Genomic DNA, 22,294 nt, shown 5'->3' with positions numbered 1-22,294 from the left:
TTGCTACGAAAATTTTATCCTTTTGCAGATATAATGCCTGTGGCCAGCAACAGTGACTGGCAAATCCTAGCAGCGACTATAATAATGTCAGTATTTCTAACAATACACAAGCACTTCACCACATTATTTAATCCATTAGGCAAATTAGACCTATTTTTAACCACGTCTTACAAATGAGAACACTGGTATCCCCATTCATGATTTTCCCAGGATCAGGTATAACTAAAGTCTGTATTTCTTTTAAGTAACCACAGACAATAATGTTCACATGTGTCTAGCTGAATAAGTGAGTATGCAATGTGTCATGGATGGGCATAGCTAAAAAAGTAATTTTAAAAAAGTCATGCAAAGGCTGGCTCCACACACACACACACACACACACACACACACACACACACACACACGCACACACGCACGCACGCACGCACGCACACACGCACACACGCACACACGCACACGTCATGGAAGTAGAAAAGAAGTAGGGGAGAACTTGTTAAGAAGAGTTCTAGCCCCAGAAGGAGGGGATGAGAAGTAAGAAAAAAATGTGGGGTCAAAATGGCTAAAATTTATTACATAAATGAATGAAATTGTCAAACAACAAACAGATTGAAGTTAAATTAAGTCCAGGTAAGGCAGACTGAGTACTATCAGCTGGCACGGTTGTTTGTAAGTGTGCTGAGGGAGTGTTAAAAAGCTGAGCATCTCCCCTTCCCAGCACTGCCTCCAGCAGACAGCAGGCAGCAGAGCACAGTTCCAAGCCCAGACATGATGGAGCATACTGGCGCCTGGTAAAAGCACCATGTACTCAGCAATGGTACCAACCACTCTGGGTGGCAGTTGGAAGCCGAAATGATGTGTTGGAATTAATGGAACATCTGGCAAAGGGTTGCATTCTGTGTGGACTTTCAGGCTAGGAGGGCTCCGATATCTACTGCACTTTTGAGACCCAGCAGCTCTTCAGGAAGTTCCTCTGAGCCCAGGCTGGAGACTGCTCCCAGGCACCTGCTAACACTCTGCTAAAGCACTTTGCTGATGTTCAGACCTGGCTTCTCAAGTTCTTATGGGTAGTGACTACACATGTTTTGTTCATCTCCGAAGCCCTGTAAATGTTTATAAGCTGGCAGGGCTCTTGAAACATTAGCTGAGTGACGAGTGAGTATCTGTGCTGCATTTACTTAAGTTGTAATGTTCTTATGTATCAGATAATGTGTTAACTGGAGGAAGGTCTGAGAAGGATGGTGGAGGTCAAGAGAAAACTAGTTCCTACTTATCTCAAAAACAAAAACAAACCAAGATCTTTGCATGCATATGCATCTTTATTTCCCAAGGAAGAGAGAGCCAAGAACTACCATGGTTTTCTGTGCTTACAACTTCAGGCAAAGGAACCAGCCACACATCTAAGATGCCACCCATTCCTTTGTCTTGAAGAAGTCCTACTCTGGCCATGTCACATGAAATTTCTACAGCTGCAGCCAATCACTGGCATATACCTAGGAAATCTAAATACATCCAGTGTTCTGGTAGGAGACCTGGATTTTTAAAAATAACAAAGAAAATGATGCTAGTCAAATAACAAAAGCTAACACAACCTTGATAGGCTCCTAAGCCCCTGAGAAGCCATGCTGTTTCCCCTTCAAGAGTCCAAGTCGCAGATACAGGCAGAAATCCACTCTCCTCTACCCATACAGTCCACTTTTCTAAAGGGATCCCTAAGGAACCATCTCGCGGCAAGAACGTCACCTCAAGACTTCCACAGCTCCAACGTTCTCCATCTACGCAAAGGGGTGAGGCCTGTTCTGTGGCAGCCCCTTGATAAACAGGCCACAGCCACTCTTTGTTTTCCTTCTGATATAGGTAGGACCAGTGCTTGGGTCTTCGTGCAGATACCAGGTGAGGGTGATGAAGTGATGATTGGTCCCAACATTTCTGAGAGTTGCTACTTTAAGCAGGATCATCCTGCTTTGTATGTATGCCACTCATTTTAATTTCAATTTAGAGTCCACTGGGCCTCCGAAGGAATCCACTCACCTTCCAGTGTCAGCTGGACACTCATTTTTCAAGACTTAGAGTACAATTTTAAAAGGAAAGCTTATAAAATGTTGTGTTTTGGGGGGGTGTGCATGCATGTTTGCATGCATGGAGGTCCATGTGTAGGTGTGAGTGTGCATGCATGTGTGCACATGCACGTTGAGTCCAGAGACTGATATCAGTTGTCTTGTCTATTGATGGGTACCTCATACGATAAAGTATGATCTCTTACTTAAACCCGAGCTTGACGATTGGGTTACCCAAGCAAGCCGGGTTGCTCCAGGGATCCCCTTGTCTCTAGGATTAGAGCTGGCTGCCATGACTGCCAGCATTTACACAGAGCTGGGGATCTACCTCCAGTCCTTATGACCCCCCCCCCCCAGAGTACTCTGTCACTGAGCTACCTTGCCAGCTCTGTTTGTAAGTATCCTAAATAAACTGGAAAAAGATGGGTATTTGTCTTTTTTTTTTTTAAGGAGAGGGAAATAGCTATACCATCCTATGAATACCAGTAAAAGCTTTTGTGTTTAGAGCATCCCAGAGACGCAGCCATACAAGATGGCTTATTCTCCTAAAGGGCTGAAAGGCTCCAGGTTTCTTTAAATGGAAATTTTTCCAAGCTATACATATAACTTCCATGTTCTGAGTCTAAAACATATAACACATTTCTTTCTTGAGAACAAAATTGAAAATACCAGCTGAAGTGTAAGAGTCAATTAAATTTTTAAAGAGATGCATATTTGGTCAGAGGTGGAAACAGATGCTGTGGACCACAGAGGGGAAAAAAAAATGCTTGATCTTCATCCTGAAGTTTGCCCTTCCAAAAGCATCCCTGACGTCAGCTCCTGTCTTAGACATCTGTCTCATCCTCATAGAGGTAAAATGAAACTGCAGGACAGTGTGACATTTGTCTGTGTGTCGGGGCATGGTCTCCTGCTGCTCAGGTTGGCCTTGAAAATGACCTTGGATACTTCCCTTTGTGTGTTTGTGTGTGTCTCTGTGTGTATACATGTGTGCCTCTGTGTCTGTCTCTCTGTTGTATGTGTCTGTTTTTCTCTCTGTGTCTCTATCTCTGTGCGTGTGCGTGTGTGTGTGCGTGCGCGTGCGCGTGCGCGTGTGTGTGTGTGTGTGTGTGTGTGTGTGTGTGTGTGTGTGTGTGTACACCTACAGTTTAATAATGTCAGGGGTCTTCTTCAGCTGCTTTGCCTTTTTAATTCTATTTTTAAAGATGGTGTTTTTCACCGAACCTGCTGCTCACCGAGTTAGCTAGACTGGCTGGACAGCGAGCTCCAGGGAGCTACCTTTCTCTGCCCCTGGCACTGGGGTTATAGACTCATGCTCTCATGCCCAACTTTTAAAAAGGTCCTGGACACTTGAACTCAGCCCCTCATGCTTACATGGATGACTAGCAATATACACCTAAGCCACCTCCTCTGCCCAGACCTTGGCCTTCTGATCCCGTTGCCTCTGATGACAGGCATGTTGCACCACACCTGGTTTATTTGGTGATGGGGTCAAGGGAGGAGTTTTTTGCATGCAAGGCGAGCACTGTACCAACTGAGCTACATCCCTATTCTCCACAGTGTAACCTGTTGAGGAGGATAACGGTTTGAAAGGCCTGTAGTGAGCCCAGAGCTGAGCACGTTTCCTAGCAACGGCTTTCCTCTTCTTCCCTATGTGGCATCTCTCCAATGGTGCTGTCAGCACCCCCCAGCTTCTGCTGCAGTCTCTGCAGTGGAGCCTCCCAGGCACTTCCGGTCAGCCCAGACTTAGCTAGTGTTCTCATTGGTGTTGGATTTATACTCTGTGGTTGGGACAGAGGAACACCCTTGGCCTGTTCACAACTCTGAGTACTGATGACTGGATTCCCCAATGCATTTCTTCTTTTTGCTGAGGTATTTTCATCTCTTCTAGGGGGCAGCTTGTCACTCTTATCCCCCCATCTGGACATTAGAAGGTTCCTAGTCTTTGATCCTGGGAATCACTTTCCTGTAGTGTTGCTAAAAAAACTACTGGCTACTGACTGTGTCAACAAGCAGGCTGAGCAGAGTCTGAAGAGACCTCTGATGAAAGGGAAGTGGTGACAAATCAATGTCCCCAGAGGACTGGCTTAAAAATATGGAAATTCAAGTAACAGAAAACCGTTTAGTACAAAGTTTAAATAATAATCTACGCTACTGACATGGAAAGACTTCCATAATACATTAAACAAAAGAAAACAATAAATTCAGAACTGCATGTGCGTGTTCATAGGGTGGGACATACATTACAGAGTGCTTGAAGCTCGTGATTGTCTTACAATGACCCAGGGATTGTCTTCCAGTGTCTGCACACCAATACAGACACTTGCCAGTGCTATTTGTTTGTTATGTTGTTTGAATCCAAACAACATAGTAACTATTTATGTACTCATGGCTTAGTCACTGTTGGAGAAACACACACAGTAAGAACTACTATTTTTATTTCCTTCATAAGTAACCTTGTAATCATTTACTAATGGAGCTTCTCTACGTCTGTTCGCGTTACAGAACTTCAGACTGTGCTATCAGCTCAACTCCCAGCACCCTCACTTCCTGTTCAACAAGCAACTTGCAAAACTCTCTCTAGCAGTGAGATGAGGTCATCAAAAGGAATGTGGTGGGGTTTAATGCCGAGGCATAACCTGCTTCCAACTAATATTGGCACGCCGCTGTCATGCTGGAAAATGTCTGCTGCCAACCCTAGAGCTCACTCAGACTTTAACACGCCGTCCCAGAGCACCTTGGCACACAGGTTGGGAAACACAGATAAATAACAAAAACGCTAGCAGCTGCTTTCTCTCCGGTTATCGGTGATTTCAAAACAAAGAAAGATTTTTCTGAACCTTTTCCAAACAAGCAGCTGTTAGTTTTACAAAGAGAATCCACTGCAGTGACCGACGGCTTCTCAGGAGTCCTTTGTCCTTATGGGAAGGTGGATATTTTGCTCCCTTCTAGTCTGCTCCCTAAAGCAAAATCTCAGCATAAACATTAGAAGAGGAAATGTCTTGGGTAATGCTTTCATTACTAAAATAGCAGAAAACGTAAAGAGTCATGAATAACCTTCAATAACTCTTCCTCCTCAGAGTCTTGTCAGATACTCACCCAGGTCAGATCAATGAAGTCACTGGTGTCACTAACCCAGACAGCCACCCTACTTCCTGCGGGTAGCCCTTACCACTGTTCAACAATAAACTCTCTGTCCCTCAGCTGATGCGCTGTACAGAGCACAGGTCGTGCCCTCGTGGGAACTGAGCTATAAATGGTCCTTTGCTATTGGTCTGTGGGGCTGTGGTCGCCAGGTTAACGGTGCTCCTTTAGAAACAGTGCCTGCTGCTTGTCACCCCAGTGTCCCTGGCTGCTGTCTGTAAAGGACTGCTGCTCTCTTTGTTCTCCATGGCTTACTTCTGACCTGTTTGTCAGTTTTTGTACTAAAGGAATGAATAGCCTATTATATCTTCACCAGTGGGGACTTTCAGAACCAAGCCAGTGAGTTGGGTATAACAGACAATTAGTTCCTTAGAGTATTTAGTGGTTGGTGAATGTTTTGTTTGTCTTTGGGCTTGTGGGGGTTGATAGATAGAAATGAGTTATTTTCCTATTCAATGCTAGACTTTAAACCTCAGAAATCTCTGGTTTGGGTACCATATAGTTGGAGTTTTATTGCAATCAGCGTTTTATTCAATTTTTGTGTGAATGTGCACACACTCGCGAGAGTGTGTGCGTGCGCGCGCAGTGTATGTACTTGAAGTCGATATCTATTATGTATCTTTACTCAATTTCTTTTCACCTTATTACTGAGACAGGGTCTCTAATTTGGGCAGGCTGGCTGGCCAATGAACTTCAAGGATCTGCCTGTCTCTACACCCTCAGAGGTAGGTTACAGACACAGACTGCCGCCACACTCACCTTTTACATGAGTTCTGGGAAGTCAAGCTTAGGTCTTTATGCTTGTGTGGCAAACTGTTTACCCACCGAGCCATCTTCTCCGTGCCTTATTATCTTTTAAGTAGAAATGCCCAAAGATCTATAAAAACACTCATCATTTCAATCTATTAACTTCTACAAATGGACACGTTAATCTCTACTTCAAGTTAGAATTAATTATGGTGTAGTGATACAATGTTTACGGAACAGTTTAGATGAACCTTAGTAAAAGCAGAACTCCCAAGACTCTTAGGGATGTTCTATAAGATATGAAAATAATAACTCCCCATCTTTCTGTAAGCCAGTGGTTCTCAACCTGTGGATCACAACTCCCACAGGGATCGTGTATCAGACATCCTGCATGTCAGATATTTACATTATGATTTATAACAGTAGCAAAATTAGTGATGAAGTAGCAATGACATAATTCTATGGTTCGGATCACCACAAACTGAGGAACTGGATTAAAGGGTCACAGCATTAGGAAGGTTGAGAATCAATGCAAGTGTTCAACTGCTCCCAACTACATTCATTACTTTTTCCTGCTAGCTGTCTATCTCCTCTAACTAGAATTAAGCTTAACAAGGGTAGCTATCATTAACCAGTGATTTGTCTGTTCCCAACACATATAGATCACCTGGATCTAGAGCTACAGATGGTTGTGAGCTGCCATGGGGGAATCCACCCTGGTCCACTAGAACGAGTAAGTGCTCTTAGCTCCTGAGCCCTCTCTCCAGCCCTTAAAGATTTTTTTATAACATGACTTCAGTGGATCAAAAAAGAAGACAAAGTCTTCTAAACATAAATACTAAGGTTTATGGAAACCAGTAGAAATGCCCGAGACCAGAAATCATCAGATTTTGGAGCTTTTCACATTTGGGGATGTCTATGTCATCTTGGACATTTATCTATCCCTAAATGGAGAAATCCCAGATCCAAAATGCTTTAAAATCTGAAACTTTGTAAGTGGTCAAAGTGCAGATTTTGCATCGCTTCAGAATTCAGGTTTCCAGTTTGGGTGTCTTATTGTTCCTTAAGTGAGAAGGACGCCTCTGTGGCACCAAGCCAACTTCTTCACGGAAGTAAAACCCAACAGTGGAAACGATCGAACTCACTCACTATGTCTTCCCATTTGGATAGTTTCAACTATCTAAGAGATAAGGAGGCTGTGCATTAAAAGAAAGTTTAATGTCTACATATGGAGGGTGAGAGCCAAAGCCAATACTTCTGAAGGTAAAATCTACAGTGGGTAAGCAAAAAATTCAATTCAATTAAAACTCTCCCGTGGACCACACACAAAGACAAGAGGAAAAGGGAGAGGAAGAAGTACACTCAACAATTCAGATTCACACTCCTTCACACACACACACACACACACACACACACACACACACACACACACACACTATAATCCACTAGGACAGTGGGAAGCCTTTCAGCACGTGGCAGAAGCAATGCCTCTCCAGAAAAGTGAACTTTGTCAAAATTTCAAAGGACTTTCATTTACAGAGATCGCAGTAATTGAGTTAAAAAAGCCAAAACCAAAAACAAAACCCAAAACAACCACCACTACAACAAACCCACACAACATAAGAAGCTAGCTACCCTGAGTAAGAATGAAGCAGAAGAAAGTGGACTTGGCTTCTCAAAGGTTGCAAATATTAGACAGACTCAATACAAAATGAAAAACACCTATGTTTAGAGAAAGAGAAGACTTCAAATATGAAAAAAGAACAAAATGTGGTTAGTCATATTTTTAAAAAGCAAAATAAATCTAGAAACAAAAAATGCAATAATTATAATAACAGGCTCAATGAGTGAGTTCAATACCAAATTAGATCAGTAGGAAATGGAGCTGGTGCTCTGGTAGATAGAAAGACATTATACATAAACCTATAAAGAAACAGAAAAGGAGACACAGTATGAAGGAAGGGCTAGAGTACAAAGACAAGAACAGAGGCAGCCAGAGAGGCAGCGTGAGAAGTGATCTAGTCTCCGAGATTCCAGAATCTCTTACATCTGGGAAGCCATGGGGCTACTAACTAATAGAGGCCCACACCAGACAGAGGCCGCTGAAACTTAGAATGCTAATGCCACCACTTAAGACGGCACTAGCCAGGGGAAAATGGCAGATTACCCCCCCATGAGTGACGATGGGCTGATGGCTGACTTCACACAAGAGGAGAGACCCTGGGGAAATGTCTTTTAAAAACTGGGCGCAAATCCTTCCATCTACCTGTATGGCTGGTAAAGCTAGCTTTCACAAACAAAAACAAACAGAAAGGTATTTGGGAGCAAACAGAAAATAAGAAAATCTAAACCCCAAACCATTTTCATCTAAGGAATTTCACAGGATGCACAGGCAGCAGCAGGGGGCTGTGATGAGAGCAGCCCACATGTCTAACCCTGAATAATCACAAACTGTATGCAGAAGACTACCAGGTAATGTCCAGACACAAGACAAAATAAACAACTATATGACCATGGCACACTGGAGCAAAAGCAAGTGATCACAATTCAGGAAGCTTAAGACTCCTGAAATGCTTGAGGAGAAAAGTGAAGATACAGCTTAGTGTGAGGGTGTAAGAGAAATAGGGTGCCAAGATACCTAGGGTAAGTACAGAAGACTCTTCAAAGGAAGAAGACAGACTTACGGAAACAAAACCAAGAAAAGCCCATTCGACCTAAATGAGGCAGGAAAGCAACAGAAAGCAGCCCAAAGGCAAGCAAGATAGAAGGCAGAAAAGAAGAAGAAAAAGGAAGCCCAAAGGAGGGCATATGTTGAGTGCTATTGGTGAGGTCCACCAGCAACAGAGGTCAACTGGAGTTTCGGTTAAATTTAAAAAAATGAACTGTGTGTTCACACAAAGAGTCACCGGTCAATATGCACCACAGCCTAACTTACAATACCCCAATAAAATAATTCCAGTGTCCAGCTACTGCAAATGAAGAACAAATTCTGCATATATGTACAGTGGAAGTATATTTCATGTGAAAAAAATGAAATACTGAAAACCTAACAACATGGACAGCTGAAAAGCATGGTGCTAAGTGCAAGGCAAACATCACTGTCTACATACTGTATGAGTCCATTTCTATGACATTCAAGAGAAGACGACACTGAAGAGATACACACAGGTCAGAGACAAAGGGAAGGCTTAAGGGCATGCAGAACATTATGCTGTCTTCGAAATGATGTGTATCTTTATTGCGGTCATGGCTGCGCAATGGTACATACTAGTGAAAATTCATCAAACAGTATGCTTATGATGTGTGAGTTTCATTATATGAAAACCATACGGTAACAAGGTAGTAAGAAATACAAAACCCAATAAAATAACTTAGAAAAGGGAAGGGCAGATACCAACATTAACCTGTAAAATCTCGATTAGCTAAATCAGATGAATACAAAATTAATTTTAGCAAAAGATGTTTAAAGTATCATGGCATATTAATAAAAATATTTAGCTCACCAGGAAACGTAACCAATACTATGTTCCTAATGACTTATCTTCAAAATATATAAAACCAAAACTGGCAGGGCCTCAGGGAAAACGGAGCATAGAGCAGACCAAGGTGAACAAAATGTAAAATCCCAGACAAAACATTAGCAACTTAAATCTAATGATCTGCAAAGAAAGGCAAACAATACCCAAGTTCAGATCATTTTCGTTATTGAAAGTAGTTAAAATACCAAAGTTACTCACCAGATAGAGAGAATGTATTCACTACAATCTGATATTTACTTGTAAATAGAACTCTAAATTACAAGAAGTGGAAGGAGACTTTCTATTGGACAAAGGAGTCATGAAATGATCTCATCAGAAGCATCTACAGCAGGGAAAACTTGGACCACTGCCTCTAAAGCCCATGAAAGTTGTTATTCTAGAGATTCCAGCAAGCCCAAGAAGACAAGAAAAAGGAACTAAGATGATAGGAACTATAAAGCCAAATCTATCCAAACTCATAAATGATAGGACTTAAATAAAAAACTCCCAAATAACCTATATATTTTATTTTTTTATTAATAAGGAGGCTGGTAGAGTTAACCTATACATGATAAAATTGTATAGCCATTCAACCATGTGACAGCTGTATAAATTATAGTGTACTAAATAATACCATAAAGAAATGGATGAACTATATGGTATACAGAATGAACCAAAAATCACACAGGTCACCCTATTCATACAAGGGTTGAAATAATACAGTATCACTTAGGGATACATATATGTATATATGGGTAAAATCCCAAAGGACCCAGACAAGGAGTATCACAAGTTCAGAAAAGTTGTAGTGGAGGATTTCAGTAGGAGGAGGAAGGCACCTCAGGCTTCACAACACTAATGATGTTTCAAAGACAGGCCAGGGAGCTCTGAGCATCCTTCACTTACTCCCCGCTCTTTGTACCCATCCCTACAAGCACATTACAGCGCTACAACATTGTTTCACACTGGAACAGGGCACCGAGGGAGTTCGATTACTGTATCTCAATCTTTAAATCAATACTTACTTTTTCTTACTCCTTATTCTAGGAAAGTTGAAAGTCCTCATTCATACAGTGATTTCCCGAATACACTAAAGTAGTAAGAAACTGTGAGTAGGATGTAAAAGCAGATAGCAAAATCATCGTGCATTTTTAACTGTCTGCTCATGAAAGAAAGCCAAAATGAACAGTTAAATAATACAGAGAATACTCATACATAACAAATGATTAAAAGACTTGAATTCTTATGTTAAAAAAAATTTAACTGAAAAAAAATTAATCTCTTCTTTTGAAAAGGAATTTTGTTTAGCTTTGAACTAAACAAATGGCTGACCAGCGCCGGAAAGAGGGAAGAAGCCCTTTCCTCTTGTATCAGAAACACTGAAACGCCAATACAGTGAAAATGTGAGGAGAGGCCAAAACCCTCCTCCTTCCTGGAACCTCTTCTTCTCCCTGTCCAAAACGTCATTTCCATGGAACATAAACGTTACCACATGACTTCCAGCATGAGCACCTCCAGTTCTGACCCATGGCTACACACAGCCTCCACCCATGTGGATACTCTCCTTGTACCATCCTTTCTGCCTGGCCAGAGCGTTCCGAGCAGACTGAAGCTCTACATTAGTGTGCTAACATTTTAGTACTGATATATGTAATGGGTCTACGTGATTGCCTATTTTATACCTCTTCTCTCCTTGAAAAACTTTGACTACTTAAAAATTATTTATCTTCAAAAATTTGTGAACCTCAAGGCTTCTCAAACTAGGCTGCAATCCTTATATACTCACTGCTGTCCTTACGTTTTACACACGCTGTTGTCTTTAGGTACATCTGACTTCTCAACTGTACTGCAAACCACCTGAGTGCAGAGACAGTGTCTTTCTTGTCTGCACTATGTAGCACAGCTGTCATTAATGAGCACCTACTGCATACCTGTACTGAGCTGTCCACACCACCACACTGAGTCCCCACAACTCAGGGAAGAAGTCATTATTCCCTTTTTTAAAAAAGGAAACAAGATTCAAAGATACTCATACAGAGGAGGCAATTCTCTGTCCTCCTTTCAGTGCTATGGAGGGTGCATATTTATCATTCCAGGCCATGCCCTCACCTCTTTGACCCTGTAAAGTCTTGTGAACCATAAATTTTTGCCTTGAGACATCTCTTCCTTTCCCGAAAATCTGAAGGATGGCCAAAGGCCTTGGGGGTGGGGGTGGGGGCGTCAGGAAATCCCATTTTTGTTCTCCACAGGTTCCTGGATGCTCCTCCTTACCACGTTTGTATGCCAGAATGGTAGCGCACCAGGATGACGTCAATCAAAGTCCTAACCTGCTGTCCCCACTCCTCACAGAAGGGAAGATGACAACCTGTGTTTACATAATACGCAGGGTGTGACACCAAACCCAACCCCCCTCCCCCTTCCTCCTGGGGAAACACAAAGCCAGCTGTGGCCTTGTTACAAAACTCCAGGAGCTTGAAGCAAGCGCCCTCTGGCTTGAACCACTCACCTGGCCCCTCACTATTATCTAAACTGGCACTGTGGCTATGAACACAACGGCATCCAAACATCACCCTGCACTCAGCATCAGGTTACAACACAGACAGCTGAATTCTACAGCTGTTCCTGCCCCACAACGATCCTTAACATTCTGAAGGGAAAACGTGCTGGTTCAGAGATGTTTCCGAACCCCACTGATCAGGATGGGTAGTAGCGGCTGTGAGTAAACCCTGATGATACTCGTCACCCCTTCTACCATTGGTTTCAAGTGGTTGCTTCGTCCCACCCCCCAAACAGACAACTAAGCAAACAACACTCACTTGGAGGAAGAGAAACTAAAATTCTTTTCACTGTTCCTCTCAAGCAAACCCTTGCAGAAGCCAAAGTATTCACTGTGGTTTAAATACTTGTCGCTCAAAAACTGCCTAGAATTGCCACGAGCATCTGTACAGCCTCACTCCATTGATACTTTCTTTGGGTACAAAATGCAGAGCATTCCAGTGGCAATCTGGTAACGGCACAGATGAAAACGTTTCTTTTTTTTTTTTTTAAGTACATACATACCCATAAAGTATGTGCTCTTGTAGCCACGGGCTCTGGCATATTCTTTCTCAAAAACAAACCTTGCTGGGTGATACCTGCCAGGCTAATCAATTTAAATGATAACTCCTTAAGGCAGCCTCAAGAGGTAGACGTGTTACCCCTGCTTTCCAGATGAGGAAACCCTGGGGCTGCATGAATGGCTCCACCTCCAACACACAGGAGAAGAGTCAACTGGACTTGGGACATGTGAAGTTCTTTGAGGGAGCTAATGTGTACTCTTGTCCAACTCCTGGAGCTCACTCTTATCAGTCTCTCCCTCCCTCCCTCCCTTTCTTTTTCTCTCATAGAAATCCACCAATGAAATGCATATATCAAATCTTAGTCATTATTTTAATATCAAACAAACCAACCTGAAATACATCTGAGGTACTACAAACGAAAGGAACACAGGTCTGCCACTTAGAAGATGCAGGGGTGTGAGTGAGTGAGTGAGTGAGTGTGTGTGTGTGTGTGTGTGTGTGTGTGTGTGTGTGTGTGTGTGTATGGACACTTAATCAACAAATGTATCTCAACTACTGCCCCCTCCTGGGGACAGACCAATGACCAAGGCCACTTCCTTAGTGGATTCCACAGATTTTCCTGCAGCAGCTCTAACAAAGCACACAAGTTGGCAGAGAAAGACCTCAGGGGTGGCTCCTTGAGGACCTACTTGCCTCAGGATGAGTCAGGCATTGTCTAGCCAGGTAACTATCTGTCAGACCCTCGGGGAACAGCAACAGCTGCTCTACCTACCTCAGAGATCCTGTTAGCATCAAACAAATAACGATTTTCAAATCCTCTAAAATCGAAGGTATTTTTATTAATTAGGTAAATTTATTCGTAACCGCATCTGTTAACATTAAATTCACACTCACTTTTCCAATCCTGCCATCCTACTCCTAGGAATTTACGGCATAGAAATGGTCACATTCTATGTAAGGACACAGACATAGATGCATATGATCTCTCCGTCGACAATGGCTGAAACAACCGGGACCGAGGGACATCTCCACCTGTGGGACAACGGCAGCACAGACTAACCCCTGCACCGTAGAATATTACATAGTTATTAAAAAGGACGCCCTCAAGCTTTACCAGCTGGACAAAGGCCAGTATCATACTGTCTGCTCTGTGCTTCTTGCAGTACTGTGGGATTTGTGAATATTAGGTTAGGGCTCCACACTGACATCCATCCTCCACCCTCATTTTTTTTTTTTTTTTTTTTTTTTAGGAAAAAACATTTTAAAGAATATAATAGGATCTGTCAAAAGTCTTACTGCATTTTAAACTTTAATAATTTCAGAGGCATAAAAGCTATATACTTACAAAAACAACATCTGAAATGTTAAATTTAACATTTTATGGTACTGATGACTCTTACTAAAATTTACCACAACAGGAAGAATTACACATAAAAATAATATAAGAGCAAAACACATTCAAATTTCACAAAACTGAAGTATGAAATAAATATTCACTGCATCTTGGGTACATTTATAGCAATTACACTTCCCTCCAGTTATGAACTTAAAACTATACTTTGAGAACATCTTACGTAATGTATTTTACTCTCTAGTGAGAATAATCACCGATGCCCTGACTCCAGCTGTGTGCAGGGGTATCTGTGAGCGCGTGCACGTGACTACAGGGTTGATTCTGAAGGTCAGCTTTGATGGGGGAGGCTGAGTGACTTCGAGAAGCCCACCTCTGGGACAGTCTGAGTGAAAGTGGCGCATTCCCGCAGGCTGGGGACCTCACAGAATAAAAGGGGCAAACCACTGAGCCAGCTAGTGCAGACATTCTTGCCACCCGCTTCCTGGCTGCCACGCTCCCCCCACCGCGATGGCCTGAGGCCTGAGAGTGAGAGGGACGCCTTCCTCCTGGAGTCGCTGGCGGAGATTTGGTTGCCTTCATGAGAAGTCTTGACTAACGCAACACCTCACTGTGGGAATACAAGAATACAGAAGGCTGTCCAGGTACAGGCCGCCAAAGTGGAGGAAGGGAGGGATGAGAAGACTGGAGTGGTCCAGGGGAATGTGGGACTTTTGGTGTGGCCCTTGTTATTTTCAGATTGAGTCCCCCTGACTCTCCAAGCTGCCCTTGATCTTTTAGGCTCAAGTGATCATCTTGTCTTTGCCTCCCAAATGGTAGGACTCAAGATACCGGCCTGTGTCAAGCTTATGTTTTGTTTTTTAATGGGGATTTAAAGTGTGCACAGTAGTATCACACAGATGCAAAATAATTTTGCATAGTTTACTTTTAAAGATCATTAAAAAAAATCAAAAAAAAACTTTGCTGAAGCCCTTAGTAAATAAACAGCAGAAGAACCAGAAATTGTCCACAGGTCTCACTGCTCTTAAGGTCTTCAGTGGCTGCAGGTCCAGCTCTTATCAGGCTCACCTCTCCTGAAATTGGCATCTCTAGGGTGGAGCTCTGGACCAGCACTCGAAACCCTTAGGGGCTCTTTTAAATCAACAAGCTGTCCTTCAAGGAATCCTTGAGGATGGGAATATGATGGCAAGTGGACACTGGGGCAGAGGTTACTCCGAGAGCTTTTGGGCAAACACAGGAAGTACCCCTCTGGGTCCTGCAGGTGAAGCATCTGAGTCTCACCGCTCTACAACTCCCATGGATCTGCTCATCTCTGAACTAGACATAACTTTTTTCTTTCTTAAGTCAATTAGAAATGTGAGTGTCTTCTTGATCCCTGAACATGCAGCTTGCTTTCTCCTGTCTATAATGCCATCTCTCTTGTCTCTGCTTGGGAAATTCCTCTGTATTCTTGGAGGCAAAGCTCAAACATCAGCTCTCTGTCAAAGTTTCCCTGCTTCTCCAGGCTGATGCTTCTCTGCATCACCTTCTGCTTGTTCAGTCAGTAGTTCTTTCTCTTATCATATCTCATCTTGGCTTTGACTGGGGCTAAGATACTGACCTTGCCCCTGGGCTCCAGGTTCCATGCGGCAATGAGACTGAAAACTTGACAGTGTTTTAATGCACAGGGTAAATTAGACCGCAGTTCTAAGACCCAGGCAAACAAACACACAATCTTAGAGGCATCAGCCCAGAAGCCCCCACCTTACATCACAAGTAACTAAACCCCTCCCTATCAGGAAAGATGCTCGTCACACACACGGGGTGGGGGGGGTAGTCATTGCCGCTCTTCCTCAGTGCGATATTCACACCTGGAACAAGAAATATGTCCACAGTCATGAACTCAGATGAACCTTTCCCGCCTTCTAGATTGTACCATTTTCTTTAATTAAGGTGGAGTCTTGCTATGTGGCCCAAGCTGGCCTTGAATTTACAAGCTTCTGACCTCCTCGGTGCTACTAACAGATGCCTGCTCAACCCCACCTGACTTCAATGTGAGATTATTTATAGAATATTTTAATGGCTGATGTTGACATTTATGTTTATGCTTATACAATCCTGTAAAGTCACTCGCTGAACTTTGTACCTTAACTCTACTGTCCCAAACGTTGTTGGCTAGGTACCTAATATATGAAGCATGATCCACGAAATTCTGACATTTCTAAAAACATACAGATCCCTTATTTATTGAGCATACACTCACATACGCCGGACAGGGGACTGGTGTGATGGAGCAACTCGGTCTAATCCATCACTGCTGGAGACCTGCTCTAGGGCTCTGTGAGCTGCCCATAATCCAGGATGTTTGATTGAGTTCTGCTAACTGTCAAGATTTAAACAGCTGAGCTAGCTAATGAGTGCTGGCTAGCTCTCACATCATGCATGCAGCCAGCAGGCACACACTTTATGGTCTCTCATGGGAGTTCCAATGGTGCTTATGAGAGACTAAATCCAGGGTGATTTGAGGGGAAATGAAAAAGCGTCCCGAGCCACAAAGGATGGCAGAGGAGCTCTCTCTGTGCTTCTCAGACCCAGGATGAAGACTGTCAATTTATTCTTCTTCACCCGCATAGGCTGTAGCACTATTTCTTTTCTTCATGGCTGTCTTTCTGAAGCTCTAATGAGCTCTTGTGATGTGCTACATGAAACCAAGTACCCTGACCCACAGGCACAGGATTCGTCATGAACAAGATAATATTTCAGAAAGTGCTGGGCAGGCTAGGCTGATTAGCTCCTGCTTGGCGGGGACACCTGTGAATAGAAGAGAAGCAGGGCACACCCTCCCTCCTGGGTGCTCCCTTCCTCAGCATCCTCTCCTTCCTAGGGTGCTATGACCCTGCAAGTGCAGGTTTCCTCTTTAGATTCCTACCTGCAGGGGCTGCTGTTTGGTGCTTTGAAGAAAATAAGGCAGACTTTGGCAAGTAAACAGAATTCTGGAAAGGATTCTGACCCACCCCAGATTCCAACATAATCTGATTCTGCCCTCCTGCCCTGTACTTCCCTGCCCTCTTCCCCACCGCCCAGACTGGGCACGAGACAGAAGCAGCAGTAAGAGGAGCGTGTTCCTGGGAGACATTTGACCTGGTGAAGCTTTGTGAAGTGGAGGCTTCCAGATGATGAGGTGATTCTTTCCAACTGATTTTTTTTTTAAAGTCCTAGCCAAGGCATACCCATCCTGCCAGGAGACCAGGAATGGTCTCTACCATTCTATGGAAGGCTGCTGAGTGTCTGCAGGATACAGCTGGAGCCTGAAGGAGTAAAACGAGCTGGAATGTATGGTAAGGCTGGGGGGGGGGGAGGAGGACAGCCTCTATAAGACGCGTTCATATATTAGAGCCATTGTGTGTCCTTTCATTTGTGAGCATGAGCACAAGCAGGTAAGTAATTAGCCAGAGGCTGTCTCCATGGTTAGGGCACTACAGAGTGGTTCCTGTAGAGACTGAAGGAGTTAAGAGCACCTGACTAGTTACCAGAAGCTGAAAGATGGGGTATGAATGGTATGCAGCTGGGCAGTTTTCCAGAGCCCATGCCGTGGCTGCATATCAGGAAGACTGCTGTAAACAAGCGTGTGTGTGCTTGGGGCCTGATAAGTCAACGGGGACAGAGAAAGCAGTGTGGCCGCCCAGCCTGAGGAAATACGGAGAGTACTGAGCGTCCACTTTAGGTGAACAGTGGCTCTGTATCGGAAGCAGGTCTGAAGGGCTCACACACACTCAGAATGAGCCTTTGACGTCCCGTACAGTAAAGGATTACGGCAGGGGACTGAAAGCTGCATATCAACCTGTAAATTATTCTAAAATATAAAACCATGAGAATGGTGTTCTTAAAATTCTCAACACAAAAGCATGCTACGAAGAAAGCACACAGCAGAATTACGCATATAGATCTCAGTTACATAAAATACAAGAATGCATTTTAAAAGACACATTAAATATATCACAAAATATAACACTATACAATTTCCTCTGGGTGGTAAAATTATGTGATTTTTTTGCATATATTTCACATTTCTGTTTTTCTAAAATAAACATATACTACTGTGATGGCAAAGAAAAGAAGGGTTATTTTTTTTAAATATCCTTGAATGAAGTGTTATCTGCTGATGGAATTATGCAGCATGAAATAGGACCGTTCCTGTTTATAAAATATTGCAACGTACTCATCTTCATGTCTGTAAGGTTCAGTATCTTCTGCCTTACATTGTAAACTTCCTGCAAGCGAAAGCTGAGCCTGTGCACTGTCTGGCTCAATTGAAAAAATGCAGACAGAACACTACATTCTGACGACAACGACACACACACACACACACACACACACACACACACGTACTGGGTTCTTTGTTACTTTGGTAGCCGACTCTGCAAATCCCTTGCGCGATGCCTCTTTCCCCTCACCCTTTAAAACAACAGTGTGTTAATGGCCTACTTTTTTTTTTTTTTTTTTTTTTTTTTGCAACAAATATCTCCAGAGATTCCTCCTCTGCTCCTCTAGCCCACCTCAGTGTTTGAAACATGAGCTGGCAGTTTGATTTACTTAATGCAACCACTGGACTCGGGGCTGTCTTGGCCCCTGGAATAGAAAGTAAAATAAAGCAAGACACAAAGCCAAACAGCTCTAACTAAGCACACAGTACTGGAGCCATAATCAGCCAGGGACCGCCTTCTCTAGGTTCTCAAGTCTTGACAGTCCTTGACAGGACACCCGCTCTAACTTTTGAGCTCACTCTCAAGATATACTCTGCTATCTACACACAGCAGCTTTTGATTTATTTTAGCATAATGGTTATTCAAGGATAGAAATTACTATTTAGAGGTAGTATTCTTATTAGAAACTTAAGATATATTTTTAAAAATGGCAGACATTAGCAGTCCCTTTGAAGGTTGTCACAAAATAGGCAGGAAAGCAAATGTGAAATCCCAGCTGCTCCTTACATTGAAACTCAGAAGCAAGTGTTTCAGCATCCTGACCCCACCCCAGTCCTCTTCCACACCTAGGGCAGTGGCTGACTTCCCAAGTGCTCTCCCTCACTGGGTTGGGAGTTAAGAGCTTAATATGCTTGGAGTTCCTATCAGTATTATAGGGAGGACAGCTGGGAAGTTTAGGGACCTCTGTGGTAGCGCCGGGATATGAACCTACATCTGTGTAACTCTCAGGATAAACACTGTCCCCACTAAGGACCTGCTGACTGAAGGGGGGCTAATTAAATGTAAAGTCAAATCAATAGGTAAATACAATTATTCCACCTTTACCTTGAGGCTGTTGCATATACAGAGTTGGCTTTCCTCTATATTAAGAACATGGTCCTATACACGAACAAGGAAATCATCAATTCTTCTGGAGGGAAAAAAAAAATCACAAACTGGAGGGAAGCTAAGACCTTTTAAATAACAGCTCAAGTCTGTGGCGAGCACAGCAGTCTGAAGGCTTGGGTGCGGCCACCTGAGAGATGTGGAGGAAACCTAGAGGCAAACGGACCGAATTTTCGATTGCACAATAGAATCTGTCTGTGGAAAGCACCTCCTAACCGGAAGAATCTGTCAAAGTAAAAATAGACCAGGTCAACAGCATCTGAGAAATACATGAGTGGGATTCATATTCATCTCACTCGCTATGGTGCATATTCCACACACGCACACGCGCGCGCACACACACACACACACACACACACACACACACCTTGTTGTTTGGTCTAAAGGAAATAAAACACTTTCACCCAAAGTATAAAACTTTAACAAGGACTGGGAGCGGCTGGAGAAAAGAGCCGAGTGGCTGAGGGCTCCCAGCAGGCTCTTCTGGGGGAGGCAGGGCAATTTCAACCCAAGGGCTCAGCCCTGAACACACACAAGAGTCAACTGTATGTGTTCACATAGGGATGGGTCATTCTGCCCAAACTCACAGATGCCAGACTGACAGGTAAACCAAAATGTTGCTCATCAATTTATACTAAGAAGTGCACTCTCCCAGAGGGACAGAAGGCTGGACTCAGCTATTTTCTGTAAGTCAAGCCATTTACTGAGCACCTACTACAGTTGGCTCAGGATCTACCTAGGCATTTTTGCATTTAGTTCTCACAACAGATCTTTGAGGTCCTGTGTACACTGTACACTGGGGTGGTAGGGGGGAGGGGCTGCTGGGATCTGTACTTAGAAGTGTTAAGGAAGCTCCCGGCTGACATCAGGGGTCTAAAAAACATCAGTTCCAAAAGTGTGACAAGGAAGCCCAGAGGTCATAGGTTAGTGTCATCAAGCCTAATAATGTACAATATGCCGGCTGGTCTGTGATTATCAGGGACAACCTCAAGTTTTCAGTATCCCCCCCCCCCAGCTACTTTTGGTGGCTGCCACACACACACCAGAAGCCAACTGTTTGCTTCTCTTCTAATATTGTTAATATGCTACAACTTCTAAAATGTCATTTTATTTACATGTATTTTTATTTTTCTATGCATAGATTTATCTAAGTATGGGTTAACTTCTGAGACTTTTATACATAGCTATTTCGGCCATTTTATGTTAACATGATAGTTTCAGTTTCAGATGACATTTTCTGTACTTTTCCTTGAGATTCAAATTTTGAGGGTGTTAAGAATTTGTACCTACGCATTGATTTATTTGTGTCTATTAAGAGTACATATGTAAATACACATGGTAACGAAGATGTGCCATATTGTACACTTAGGTATAATCAAAACAGACATTGGTGATTTGTGAAGTTACTCTAGTAAGCTGAATCTAAGAATACAGTTAGCAATATTATGTGGTTTTTTTTTTCTAATCCTACTGAAAATTTTGATGTTAAGTTTTTCAAACTACCAGACTACCTCAGAGAACCCTAAAAGGTTAGTAATGATCATGAGTTCATATTAAGTAGCTATAAAGACTGGCACTCCTTTGAGGTGGAAAGAGCTCTCTGGATATTTGTTTTCAACACAAATAAGTAATAAATAAAAACACTGATTTCTAAAGGCCAACTCCAAACAGTTCACAGCCTCTGAACTGTGGGTGTGGCCTTGAGAATGACTTTGATGGTGATTGTTGGAAGAGATTCCAAGCACAGGTTATATCACTGTGGCCTAAGAAGAGTAAGCCAATATGCTGAATTTTAAGCAGAAGTTGAAAGGGTAAATAGCTATAGAACACACAGGCAGTATCTCTATGAAGGAGATGAAAGCAAACTTTTAAAACACTGCCAACAGGGCAAAAATGCAAATTTTAGAGAAAATAATATAGTCCAACACCACTTTTCTTAAAGGTGTATCCAAACATCCAGTCTCTGTCTGAACTGAACTAGCATTTTCCAGAGAACAGTAGAATGTTTCAGTAAAGCGAAGGCCAAATTACTTTGAGTGGGTTCCTTGAGCATCAAGCTGAACACTGGGAAGAGGATGCTTCTTAGTTTTTTTCTTCCCTAGCAAAGGGGGTAGGGGCGTGTTGGGGTGCTTTTCTTCATCCTCCAGTGTCTTCATTTGCTAAAGCAACTGGGGTCTTTGCTTCAGGTTGGCCAAACTGCTGAGATATGACACGTGAGAAGGCTCTCAGGCAGGACAACATACATGCCACAGTGGAGGAAAGACAGGGGCGTCAACGAAGGCACATCACCTCACCTCACAGCACCCACCTCCTCAACACCAAGGCTTCCTTACCTCCAGGACCTTGACTCCTGCAGGGTAAGAACTGCTTGGTTAACACTAAGCACTAACCTTCCAGTGTCTGATATCCCTAAGAAGTTGCTTCTTTGAATGAACCTTTACTACCATTGCATGTAACAACAAAAACCTTTAGGCCTGAAAACATGTTCATTCATCACCTAAATGTGACTTACTTCTAACTGACTTACAATTGTCCTCAAACATTTATTGAACGTTAACTATATGGAACACTCATTTGAAGGAAGAAAGGAGCTGAGATCTACACTAAAAACACCCTAACATCTGTCATGTATCACTGCAGAAAGAAGACGGAATGCACTCCTCCCTCATCTATTGGGTCTGAAACTCTGTGCTCAATACAGTCTGTAGTGGCTTAGGTAAGAATGGCCCCCATAGGCTCATGTATTTGAACACTTTTGATCCTCCATTGGTGGAACAGTTTGGAAAGGATTTGGGGGGTCTGGCCTTGGAAGGTGTGTATCACTGGGGACTGGCTTTGAGGTTTCAAAAGTCTACACCATTCCCAGGATCTGTCTCTCCCCGCCCACCACCACCTCATACTTGTAGATGAGATGAGAGCTATGTTTGCCTGCCTGCTGTCATGCTCCCTATCATGATGGCCATGGATTCACCCTCTGAAACTGTAAGTCCCTATAATCTCTTTCTTCTCTACGTTTCTTTGTCTCATCACAGCAATAGGAAAGTAAGACACAGTGTAGGGATAAGTAGAATGCTGG

The 22,294-nt window shown here is 43.1% G+C and overlaps 1 protein-coding gene and 1 long non-coding RNA gene across 2 annotated transcripts in view; one reads left to right on the top strand and one right to left on the bottom strand.

Moving 5' to 3' along the window:
* Nucleotides 1-22,294, bottom strand: part of Bach2 (BTB domain and CNC homolog 2) — a 344,829-nt gene that overhangs the window by 223,079 nt on the left and 99,456 nt on the right.
* LOC119087388 lies at nucleotides 16,674-22,141 on the top strand. Its single transcript, XR_005090816.1, has 3 exons — nucleotides 16,674-17,187; nucleotides 21,405-21,575; nucleotides 21,859-22,141. It is a non-coding gene; the product is annotated as an uncharacterized LOC119087388 (long non-coding RNA).

Source organism: Peromyscus leucopus, chromosome 2 (assembly GCF_004664715.2).
Source record: "Peromyscus leucopus breed LL Stock chromosome 2, UCI_PerLeu_2.1, whole genome shotgun sequence".
NCBI classification, from domain to species: domain Eukaryota; kingdom Metazoa; phylum Chordata; class Mammalia; order Rodentia; family Cricetidae; genus Peromyscus; species Peromyscus leucopus.
This window is presented reverse-complemented; position numbering and strand designations above follow the sequence as displayed.